Consider the following 12,810-nt stretch of genomic DNA (forward strand, 5'->3'; position numbering starts at 1 on the left):
GACCAGGAGCTTCCTTGGGCTCTCACTACCAGTAGCTCCTTCTACAGATAGCGGCCACATCCAAACTATGAGATTCGTGGGGCTGCAGCCAGGGCTTTAACCCCTTCACTGCGGGGCTGTTTCCCCCGCTGTGCTGGGAGGCGGGGGGGGGGGCGCGCACAGTGCCCCGGTGCTCATGACGAGCTCAGCTTGTCATGAGTCACGGCGCTCCGGTGCTCATGACGAGCTGAGCTCGTCATGGCCACACCCGTTCCCATGGAACGCTGAGCACAGCAGGGGAACCAGCCCAGCGTGCGAGCGTTCCATTTAACGGGCGGGGTCATGACGAGCTCAGCTCGTCATGAGCACCGGAGCGCTGTGGCTCATGACGAGCTGAGCTCTTCATGAGCACAGGAGGGGTTAAGTGGTCCGAGTCTGTCTGGGTCTGAGCACCGGCAGTTATTTTCAGGGGGCCTCGAAACGGGTCTCTATCGGGCTCTATTTTCGGGCCTCGCAAAGGTAGTCCGTTTTTTTTCTTTTTTCTTGCAGCAAATTTATTTTGCTCTAGCTGGAATTGCCAGGCTAGATCCCGAGGCAGCTGACCTTTGTGCACACTGTATATCAGGCGTGCAACGCCCATTGGACCGAAAGTAATTCAGACCCCCCCCTTCATATGTGGCAGCCGGGCAGAAACAGCTTCCCGGGCACGCACACAGCCACGCCCCAGTACTTCACAGGTCTTCAAAAGACCATATATATGTTAACGAGGCTTTGTTGTTTTCCATCCATCCTTGTACAGAGTTTGAATTCTCATGCGCGGTTATTTTCTCATGGTTTTTACTGCTGTCTCAAATAGACGGAAGTCTCTTGGGTGAAGGAGGAGTAATTAATCAAATCTTTGCCTTCACCTTAAGCTATAAACAGTGTGCTCTGCTACTCTCGCAGTATAACTTGTTCATAACCACTTCTCTGGCTATTTCATTATTTTTCTCCCTCTTTTAATTCTTTTACTAAGCAAGGTTTGGGTTCCTTTTCGCCTTTTTGATTCTTTTATTTTACTTTCTTTTCTCCTTTGATTTTATTCCTCTTCTTCGATTAATTTTCTGTCTAGTTCTTTCTATTAACTTTGAACGACTTTTACTCCAGTTTTTGTTTATTCCTTCTATTCTTTTTTTTACTTTTCTCATATTTTAATTTTCCGTTGTTGTCACCTTAGATTCTTTTCCTATTCATTTATTTTTCTGCCCATAAAATTGGTTGTTTTCCAAGTCTTTTTCTGTTTTTTGATTCTCTTTTAGCCCTTGGATTTTTTTGTTTCCTTTGCTTCTCGATGTTTCCACGCCTGTTTTGTTCCCTTCGGTTCTTTCACTGTCCCTTGATTCTTTATCTCACTTATTAACACCCTCAATTGATATTTCTGCGGGGTTTATGTTTCTGTAAACACTACTATTGTCGTGTTTTAGAAAAACGGCGTAGCATGCTATCCCGTTGTGTTACCAGCCAACACTTTACCTTTTTTCACACACCAGAGAGCCAGCTCTTGGGAAACTCTGAAGTGTTGAAGATGGGAAAGAAGAACGAAATGGCAAAGCAAAATCCACACTTTGCTCTTTGCAGACAACACTTTCAAATCAGAGCATGTGCAAGGAAATAACATAAAGAAAGCCCATTGATTTCCAAGAACAATACTCTGCGATCAGGCACCAAAACACAGCAGATTCATCATTCATACAATTGGCACAGCGTGCAGTCAGGTTGGCTCCTTAGCAGGATAACAACGAACGCTGCTTAGATATAGGATCGTTACCATGACTTACTGTGATATCATTGGCAGAAAGAGTGGCCCATGAGATCAGAAAAAATCCCCTTGCATGCCATGGTCGCTACAGCATGATGGCGGAAGATTATAGTTCTGAACATATTTTAGTAATTTCCAGCCCTCTCTTTCAAAACGTAAGAACACCTCTGAAATGCCCCACACTGCACTTCTCAACAGGCAGGTCAGTTAGTCTAATAGACGTGCAGATGTTGTACTCGTCACTTTCTTCAACCTGGGGTATTTCACTGTTTGACTTAAAACATAATCATTTTGAGGAGTTATGCTGGTTGGTATGAATGAAATCGATTCCCGTTTCTGGTGGGTGCTTTCTTTCTGCGACATGCTTCCACCAACCATCTGGAGGACACTTAAAGTGAAGACATATTTAAAGTCAGGGGTGTGGCCAGAGTAAAATGTGCTAGTCATTTATGTCACATGAATGCATAAAGTTCTTTTTAGCGAAAAGTTAGAGGGCACACAGATCAGTAAGAACAGGGCTTTAAGTGGGCCGGGTCTTAGCACATATCTTTATTTAGACCACGCCATACTTGGATAAGCCACACCCCTTTAAGAGGTTTGCCCCGCCCCTTTTAGAGCACCGCCAGTTTTTTTCCAACCTAAAGCCCTGGCTGCAGCCGATCTGTTTACTTCACTAGGAGCTAACTGAACCCGTCGTGTGAAAGTCTGGGAATTTATCTTGGGGACCGGATCCGAATTAGCGAAAATGACCTGATTTTCCACGCTTTTAGAGTTAGGGTGCCCCGATCAGGCACGCAACACCCATTGAACTCACCGGGCTTCAGCCCCCCCCCCCCCCCCCGTCGTGTGTGGCAGCCCGAGATGAGACAGATCCCGGGCACACACAGAGCCGCACCCGAACGTTTCACAGGTCTTTAAAAGACCATTTGAATGTTAATTAGGCCTTGCTGTTGTTTCACCCCCTTGCTGGAGGTCCTGCAGCTCCACTGTGCATACTGATTAAAGGTTCAGCCCCTCCCGAAATTTTTCTTAGCCCCTCCGAAATTTGGCTCTAGTTGCGCCTCTGGCCCCGATTTGCTCACTCCAGAGTGGTGTACCCATTGAACCGGTGCTGATGCTTCGCTAGAATCTTGAAGCAGTTTTGTATCTTTGTTTCTCCTTTGTATGCCTGAGAACTGTTTCTTTTTCTCGTTAATCCTAGGAGGTATGAGCTGGCTGTGGTGCATGAAACATGCCTCGCTTCATAATTGAACATATGTGACACTCTGTAACAGGTTGCCTAGGTGCTGTGTGTGTTTGTGTTTGTTTGTAACACTGCATAGCTTGTGATTACTCCCTGTTGTAAATGAACAGCGCCCTGTAGTCCCTATGCATATGCTATAGAAATGCATTCAATAAATACATATTAAAAAGCTAAATTGCCATCAAACGTCTGACACAGTGATGGGCAACGCTAAGGTTGCTATGTCTTGGGCAGAGGTGGGCAGGAGGCAGTGGCAGAGGATGGTTTAGTTGAATTTGGAGAGGGGGGATGGCTGAGTTCATTTGATGTATCTTCTCCATGTATCCGGAGAACTCCCTATATTGTAATACTGTGTACTTTTGAACTTTCTTTTTGGTGAGATGTGCCTGTTACTGACAGCAGTTTTGGAGTATAGAATAGTTTTTATTTTATGTTGTGGTGAAAAGGGTAGGAAAGGTCATAAGTTTGGTTTTGAGACATTTGGCATTGACAAACAGGCGGACATTCAATTTTCTATGCCAGTATTTCTTAACCCTGTTGACTTCTGTGAGCCCCCAGTTAAGCATTAATTGAGCTCAGGGACCCCTACTAAATCATTATTTGAAACCAGGGACCCCAGCCTAAGCAATTTTAATAATTTTAACCACAACAAAGTACGGAAACATACATTCCGTGCACAAATGATGAACACATTTCCTTAATTCACAAAAATATGACATAAAAACAAAATTTGAACTTTATTGGGAAGGTTGGAGCTTTTCGAAATTCAATTGAAGCTATTCAGCATCCACACGGCAGTCTGTTTAATGCACTTGCAATGTTCCCACGAATCAATTGAAGGATACCAAGTTAAAATGTTAGTATCCAATTTCAAATTCCTTTACATTTACAAAACGTTTTAAAAATGTTACTTTTATGTTTTGCGCCTTTATTTATGTGCCCTTTAATAATCTGTTAATGTTAATAGTTAAAGCTGTCCTGGACCTCCTGACTAGGCGTCGCAAACCTCTAGGGGGTCCCTGGACCATAGTTTAAGGACCACTGTTCTAAGTGGCTTATGAATCTGTCAGTGGTGCTCTTGAACTTAAAAGATAGCCATGTCCGCTAATTATAGGTGACACAGAGAGCTCTGGTAATGTCTTGATTTGGTCTCATGATGGTTTATTAGCAAATCAGTGACCGTGTTGCACCGATGGAAGCCGTGCAGATCACAATAGCTTCCGCAGAGAAGAAGGGGTTATGTTCCTTGTTCTTTCACTCCATAATGACTGTAATAGAAAACATGCAGTGTAGGAGAGTAGGGTCTACTTCCCATGTTCACCCCCACTTTTTGCTCTGATCCACTGGTTTTTCGACTCTAGCGTGGCTGTGGGCCTGCTAATCAGACCCACAGCCCAGCTGTTCTCTCTCTAAATTAATACCATGTACTTAAGGTACATATCCAATTGGGTATTGGGTCACCTTTGTGAGCCCCTGTATAGTGTACCATAGGTACCCAGGGCATAGGTGCATCCAAGGCCTACCAGGGGCTGCAGCATGAATTGTGCAACCCCTGGCTGGCCATCCAAATTGACAAAACTGGCTGATCACTCAGCTGGGGCAAGGTCATGTAATCACCCCTTGCTTAGGTATAGTATTCCTATACCTACAATTATATATAGACACATATATACCTATAAGTCACAACTATGGCAGACCTTAACAATCCTGGAGGCAGAGTGCTTGGTTTTATGTGAGATGGTGCTCTAGCATGAGCTAAGCCTGTCTGCAGCTTTCGGAACCATGTCCTTATAGCTGTTCTATAATATAGCCATACCATATACTCTTAAGTGCATTATAATCCTCACGGTTATTGCTAACTTTGGTTTGGCTTTATCAAAACATGCCGTGTAAGGTGTCATACGCTTTGGAATACTACCCCCCTGCCAGTTCTGGCGGCGGGGGTAGCATTCCACCCTTCTAGAGGGAGAAGACATGTAGTTGTAGCTTTACCCGGTTAAAGTTAAACAGAGCCTCAGCATCACAAAATGGATGCTGCTGCCACAGACACAAGTCTGACCTCCTGCAGCGGGGAGCCCTTCCAGTGAGGGAGGCCTGGACAATAGGTTTCCTGCCTTGGGAGGTGCTAGCACCTCCCCAGACAGGCTATAGTGTATTGGGGCAGGGTGGGTTGAAAAGAATGAGACACTGCCTGGGGCACACAAGGTGCTCCATGCATAGTCCGGTTCAAACCAGTTGCTGGGGCACTCCAGTCCCAGCTCTGGCGCGAAACTGGACAAAGGGAAAGGGGTGTAACCACCCCCTTCCCTGGTCCCACCCATAGGAGGGACCTAGCAGGTAATCCAGCCCCTTTAATGAGTATAAAGCTAGGAGCTGAGTCTAGAGACTTTAGATTAACCTGAACTGAAACTCTGAAACAAAACTCTGGACCTTCAACATTCTACTGCAACTAGAAGACTGAAGAATCTCCCTTGTGGTCAAGGAGTGACCACCCTGTGCAAACAGGCACCACCAGTAACTTGCCGGTTTGCTTCGTTGCCACTCCCGATGGAATCCGACGACCTAGCGACGCAGTCTCTGGACATCCAGACTTCTCTGACCCCAACCCACATCCACAGCAAAGCTGAGACCCGTGGCGGACGCGAGAGACGAGGGACCGGACATCCTGCAGTACCTGCTTTTTGCTAACTGTGCAGCTTCTGAGACGTCCTCGAAGTTGTGCATTGGACCCTGAGAAGTCCAAACCCGAGCAGTAAGTGCACCGAAGCTCAGCCCTCCACACTCCACGAGTGCCGCATGGGGCCTGTGCCTGCATTTCTCCTCTACGCGCAGCTTCTGAGGCGTCCTCGAAGTTGTGCATTGGACCCTGAGAAGTCCAAACCCCGAGCAGTAAGTGCACCGAAGCTCAGCCCTCAACACTCCACGAGTGCCGCATGGGGCCTGTGCCTGCATTTCTCCTCTACGCGTCTTCGCGGTTGCTAGCCCGTTGGCTAGCGGCCCTCTTGAAGACTCCATTTTGAAACAACGCTGCTTGCCCGGTTGCTCTGGGCTTGCTCCTGCTTTCTTGCAAAAGGGAAGCCCCTCAGACCTTGCTGGTCTGAACCGAGGCCGATCTTCACATCTTGCGTGAGTTGCCTTTGCCAAGGCTTGTTGACTCCAATCCGGAAGCCGACACCGCCAACAGCGAGATCCTTCGTGGGACAGTCCGTATCCAGCTCCTGGTTGTCGTCGACGCCTCCTGGTCCACGTGGCTGCAGAGACAAGCTTCACGACATCACCTGATTGCATCTCGACATCGCCTGGTTCCTTCCTGGTCACTGGCTAGTGACCCAGACTCTGTCCCCTTTGCTTTCAGGTTCTTCACTTCTTCGATCCACCCTGGGATCCACCCGGACATGTTCCTCCTGGTCGCCTGCAGCATCTTCTTGCAGCTCTCCATAGGATTCGATGACGAAACCCGACACGACTTGACACCTATGCACCCGGCTTCCCTGGGTGAGGTAACTGGAGTACTCCGGCGCTCCCGTGGGTAACAACTATTCAAGTGTCCTCCTTTAACTGGGTTTCTCCGTAGTCCATCCGGAAGGTCCGAAATCAACTAGTTTCTAAACTTTACGTTCCCATTGAAAATCTATGAGAACCCGCGTGTGTGTTTAGACACTGCACACGCATCCTGTGGGACTCCTGCTTCCTAACCTTTGGTTACTCTGTGTAGCCCCACCGATTTCCTAGGCCCTATGCCTGTTCACCTGTCCTGAGGTGGTTCTTATACCACTTCTTTAGTATATGGTTTACGAGGCCCTTAGGGCAGAATTGTAATTGTACAACTTAACGTATGCTTATTAAGTCACTTGTGCTGTATCTCGAACTCTGACCTCATAAAGAGTGCAGAGGGGTTGTGTTAGAAATAAATACATATATATTTTATATATACCTTGTGTGGTGTCCTTTCATCTGGTATTCAAGGGGTTATTATTGATAAAACAATTGGCTTCACATGCTCTCTGAAGTGTTAGCCTAAGACTGCTTTGTTCATGCTACCAATAAGATAGCTGGTCTATAAGGTTGACTTTACAACCATCACCATCAGGGTTGTTTGGACTAATACAGGGTGCCCACTAGAATAGTGGACATCACATATCAGGCCAACTTCTCACATGCAGGACTTTAAGAGTATGCTACTAGGTGCATGTATAGATCACTTCTGTAATTACTTTGGCCTTGTAGTGGTATTGGTGTTCACAGTTTGCAAGAATCACACAGCACTGGCAATGCATGACCGGGTTCTGGTTGTATGTTGGAACAACTTGTTGGGTTGAGAAAGAGTTGCAGGTGGTAGTGGAAATGAGGCTTGACGTTAGATGTGTTAGGTTTTCCCTGTCCCATTGCCCATTTTCCACGTTTTTGCGTGCCTGTGCACTGCTTTGTCCTTGTAGTAGTGTTTTATGAAGCCTTTCTCTGTCCTAGTGTGACAATATGTATTTCCCAGGATGTGTGCCAGTGTCTCTGCGCCAATGTACAGTAAGCTCTGTTGGTTGTATGGGCACCCAAAGTGTACTCCACCCTTGTCGAGGCTGGCTACTGCCCTTTGATATAATGCTATTTGCAGACTCAAATGTTGGTTGCAACTGATTCTAGTGCAGGGGCATTGTGCTGCTTTCCTTTTTACCTGGTGGTGAAGTGGCGCAGCAGCCCCTCCTGTAAAATCCCTCCTAGTTTCTCACATTTTTCTTCCCTCGATGTGTGCACTGTATGCTGTTTATTTGGTAGGCATTGGGAGACCTTCTACAGGCCAAAGGGAGTGATGCCAAGGACTTGGTGAATGCTGTACAAAATGATTGGTTTACTGTCCTTCATTTTGCATTATCTTTTCTTGCGGGCATAGCAGTCTGCCTAGTGCCTACTGCTGTTTCTGGGATCAGTCTGAGATGCCTTGTAGATGTCTGGATGTGTTGGCAGATCATACATTTAGGTCAATCATGGATAGAATCAGCCCATTTGCTCACAATGAGAACCTCTATCACCTGTGTGTTGTGCTGGGCTTCCCCTACCAGCTTTGGCAAAACAGGAACAGGCCTCAGAGTCTGGAAGAAACATTTTACTGTAACTTGTTCTGAAGACAAGAACACTGTGCTCCCAATGTGTGGAGAGGAGCAAGCTACTGGACAGAAAGTATAAAGAGGAATTCCCAACAGACTGAAGCCTGCACAGAGGTCGTGTCTTGAGGAAGTGAGCAGCCCAGGAACCATGAGCACCTTGCAGTCAGCTGGCCCACAGTGAAGGACACAGTACACGACTAAAAAAGGTGAGTATATTAAAATAGAATTCCAGGACTGCTTTGTTCCTAATCTGCAATAGGTGAGAGTTCGTGTACTCCTGTCCTGACCAGACAAAGAAGGATACAATGGTTTTTTATTCCAGCCCTCTGGCGTCGGTCATGTCTCATTTGACGCAGCTGACCCCCATGGTTCTGGAATACGAACACATTTGTAGCACTACTATGTGTGAGATATTGCTCTATAAAGTTGCAGTCACACCTAACCCTAACTATCATTTCGCCAGTGTTAATATTTACTCTGGTCGATCAAGTTGCACCTCATTCTGTGGGAGCCATCAATTGGCAAATGTATTCTTAGTGATGCATTTTACCAGTTTAGTGATACAAGGCTCTAATGGTTAGGTCCCTCTGAGAACAATCTTTGACTGTTAGCCCATCATCAGTTCAAGTATCATGCATTCATGTTGACTGTGAGACCAGTTTCACTCTCTAACTGGTCTCTCCTGAACTGCGTGCTGTTTCTTGACACTGACTATCAGATCATTAGTTGCTGTGTTAACTTCACACTGAGACTCTATTTTGGGTAGGAGCACCTATAAACACAGGGACATCATGGTTGACGTGTAAAACCCATGTTCCTCATGGGCGGAAGGACCTTGGGTGTCATTACTTCCTGGAACAGTTTTAGTGACATCTCAGCACCTTCCGAATTGGATTTAACCTCATTCAGTTATCTGCCTTGACCCCTGGGTTTGCGAAGAAACAAGAAAAGGGAGACATGTCATATTAAGAAGAATTGATTTCTTTCTGGCACCATTGCCACATTGACTGAGCATTCTAAACACCACCTTGAACAAATACAGGACTGCATCACCTTGGGATTAAACACAGACATGGCTGATATGGCGGCTATTACGTACTTTACGCAACATTGAATAGCAGGACAATAATGCACTAATGATGCCACAACTGCACTCATACTGATAACTTACGCCTTGAGAAAGCCCCTGCTTGTAGGCCAAAAAAGGGGGCGAAACACGTGTTGACTGTTCTAGTTGCTCTTACCCCACATCAGTGATTCTGACCCTTAAGAATCTCTTTTGACTCTGGGCTTTTGTATCAATAATTAGACCATGAATCATAATTGAATGGAATTTACTGAGGATTGATAACTTAATTGATTTTTTCTTGGTGTTCTTAAACTAAACACCACTCAAAGTCTGTGACTTGAGACTCCATAGTTTTAGAGTTTAGTAGTAGATGAACCTTGACCGATAGGATAACATTGACTATATGTCCCATATTAAGTGAATTATAGTGGCTTACTGTGTAAGCTCTAGATTTATGTTTGGTGCCATATCTCAGCCCTAAAATGTGCTAGGATCGTCTTGCTTTCTGGAGATGTCGAGGATGACCAGGAGCTGGATACGAGCTGTCCCATGAAGGATGTCGAGTACTGTGGGGTTGGTGTCCAGCTAGAGCACCAACAAGCCTTGGCAGCGGCAACCAACGAAGATGGTCAAGAAAGGTTACGGATCGGACCAGCAAGGTCCAGAAGACTCACCAAACACAGGGGAGTCAGGGCAGACCTTGAGCAATCAGGTGAGCCCAAGAAAAGGAGTGTTGACCCTCAAGAGGACCCACGGTTTTGAGGGTACCTCGAGCAGAAATACAAAGCAACAGCCCACGAAGCACTCAGTGCGAGGAGGCCTAAGTTCTTTGGTGAAAATAGTGCCAGAGGTTGGGGTTACTCAGAGCCCAGTACGCTTGTTTTGGAACGCCAACAAGCATATGCACTAGCAAAAGTACGTGGTGCACAGGGGTACGAGGGATTCTGTCCTCAAACCTAGTGAGATTCCATCTCGGACCTCGAGGGACTTGGAAACCTACCTTCTGTGTTGCTGGAGCCTTCGGAATCCATAGGAGCTCAGGAGCAGGAGACCAGTACGTCGTGATGTGGTGCCTGCGGTTGCAGGGGAGTGACTCCTTCACTCCAAGGGAGATGCCTTTGGATGTCCTTGATGCGCTACAGGTCCTGCATGGACACTGTATGGTGCACGGGCACAGACGATGCTTCAGACTGAGAGGGAGACGAAATTGGGCCCAAACGATGTTCAGCAAAGTCCAGAGTGTCCAGACGGTCGAAGTTCTGTGGTTTCTGGTCCAGAATCTTGTCCACTTCGAATATAGGGTCCTACAGCCAGGTAAGCCCTTTTGTACCCACAGGAGTGGGTTGGACAGATTCAGGGCACCCTCACAGAGGAGGGTCAGGACAGTCCGGAGGTTACTCCCATGTCCTCTGCCCAGTTTCGTGCCAGAGCAGGAGCCAACGGCTCCCAGGACTGGTTTGTACTGGACTATGCATAAGGACACCAAATATGCCCCTCCTGCAGACTTTCAGTCGCTGGCAAGCGCACCCACCCAGGCCTAATACACTAAATCCTGTCTGGGAGGTGGTCACACCTCCCTGTGACAGGATGTCTATTGTTCCACCTTCCTCTGCTCGTGCTTGGCTCAGCAGCAGGAGGGCAGAAATGTGTCTCTGGTCGACAGCAACCATTTTGTACTGCCCGGGACTAGGAGTCTGGTACCAGGAACACCAGGGACCCAACAAAGCTCACTTCTGAGAGCTGGAATCATACCTCCCACATTGGTTACCAGTGTGGGGGTATGATTCCACAATGTTTGACACCAAACACAATAGGGTTACTTTCAGCCATTTTAGAGTTTGTCATTACCCGGTCGCTTAATGCCACTCTATATGTCGTAAATGGCTGATTCGCTGACAACCCGGGAGAATGGACTCCGTAGGCTGCAGGGGTGTACTGATCATGCAGTGGCACCCTCTCTCTTAGAACCAAACATCCTGCCTTCAGGATTGGTAAGGCCTGCTATAGGGGTGACTTATAGGTTTTAAGTGCAGTGACCCTTAGATATAGTAAACCTATCTCTTAAGTAAGTGGTGCATGCACCAACATACACAGGCTGCAATGGCAGACCTGTAGATCAATATTGTATGGCCTCTCATGGGTGGCATAATACATGCTTCAGCCCATGGGAGTCCTCTGGGGTACCTATGCCCTGGGTACATGGGTACCATATACTAGGGACTGACAAGGGTACCCCAGTATCCAATCGGGAGTGTACCAAAGTACATAACAAAACCAATTTAGGGAGAAATCCGATATACTGGGGTCCTCATTAGCAAGATCCCAGTCAGACTAGTCAAAAACAGTGTAACATGAAGCAAAAAGTGGGGGTAACCAAAAGAATCAGATCCTACTTTCCTACAGTTACCATTAGACATGGCTATGTTGAGCATTTCCCCAAATGTGGGCTTTGAATTTGAAGTGCAGGCAAAACCCTAAACATTTGCTCTAGAGTCTGTGATGAATCAAAAAGCATTGCCCACTTACTATCTGCACAAGAATGAGCAAGCACTTCTCAAAACACGGTGGTACAGCAAGAGAGATAGATTGCACACTTGCTCGCATTTTCCTATGCTGATTAATTCATTTTGCTACTGCTCCACAGTAGGTGTAGAACACATTTGGATACCACTAAGAAATGAAATGCTGTCCTTGCCTGCTGTGGTGAGAGAGTTGTCAGGAACGTTACCACACAAATATGACTGTGAGCAACAAGGACTTGTACGCAATGTTTGGAGAGTCTCTGTTGTTCCCTATTTGTATAAGTTTGTTTGTCCAGGTATTTCAGAGGACCATGGAATGTTTATAAGTTCCGAAGACTTAAGCTCTTTTGGAAAAGGAGAAGAGGATGAGTCATAATCTACCAGAATATGTCACTCATCCAAGGCTGTAAAAGATATCTTTGGTGGAGCACGTATATATTGGGCTCTATTACGATGCAAGTTGGAACATCTCTGACTTGGTTTCAAATCCGACAGCCTTATTAAGATGAAGGCTGTCAGATTTGAAACCAGTTGTCAGACCGACTGGCTTCTGGCCGGCTCAAGGAGCTCTTCGGCCAGTCGGAAGCCTCTCATAATCCTCTTTGTATGGGGTTTATGTAGTTGGGATTATGTTGTCGGTTTCCGACAAGCTTTTCATGCCGGGCTTTTCGACATGAAAAATCTGTTGGAAAGCAACTTTGGGGGCCCCTAGTTCGGCTCCCTTGCCACAGCAGCCTTCACCGGCTGGCAGGCACCTTGAGGTGCCTGCCATGTGGTGCAGAGATTAAAACAAAAACACCAATTTCTCTAAGGGAACTTGTGCTACGGGCGGTTAACGGCCGCAGCACAACGGTCGCATCCATATAAAACAGTCGGGACCGATTCCGCAATGGTATCTGCCTGACATTGTAATGAGGGCCTATATATTTAAAGTTTCCTGTGCCCCAACAAGGAATTTGAAGCCCAATGTATATTCTTGAGCCTGGAGATATAGGGCCATATGTAGGTAATTTGTGTTTTGCGATTCTCAAATTTCGATTTTTAGGGAATCGCAATTAGAGAATCGCAAAACACAATGTAGGTAGGAATAGCAAAATTTT

The 12,810-nt window shown here is 46.5% G+C and overlaps 1 protein-coding gene across 2 annotated transcripts in view; it reads left to right on the forward strand.

Moving 5' to 3' along the window:
- Positions 1–12,810, forward strand: part of LOC144781537 (phospholipase A and acyltransferase 3-like) — a 90,461-nt gene that overhangs the window by 29,609 nt on the left and 48,042 nt on the right. The window lies entirely within an intron of this gene.

Source organism: Lissotriton helveticus, chromosome 9 (genome assembly GCF_964261635.1).
Source record: "Lissotriton helveticus chromosome 9, aLisHel1.1, whole genome shotgun sequence".
Lineage (NCBI taxonomy): Eukaryota > Metazoa > Chordata > Amphibia > Caudata > Salamandridae > Lissotriton > Lissotriton helveticus.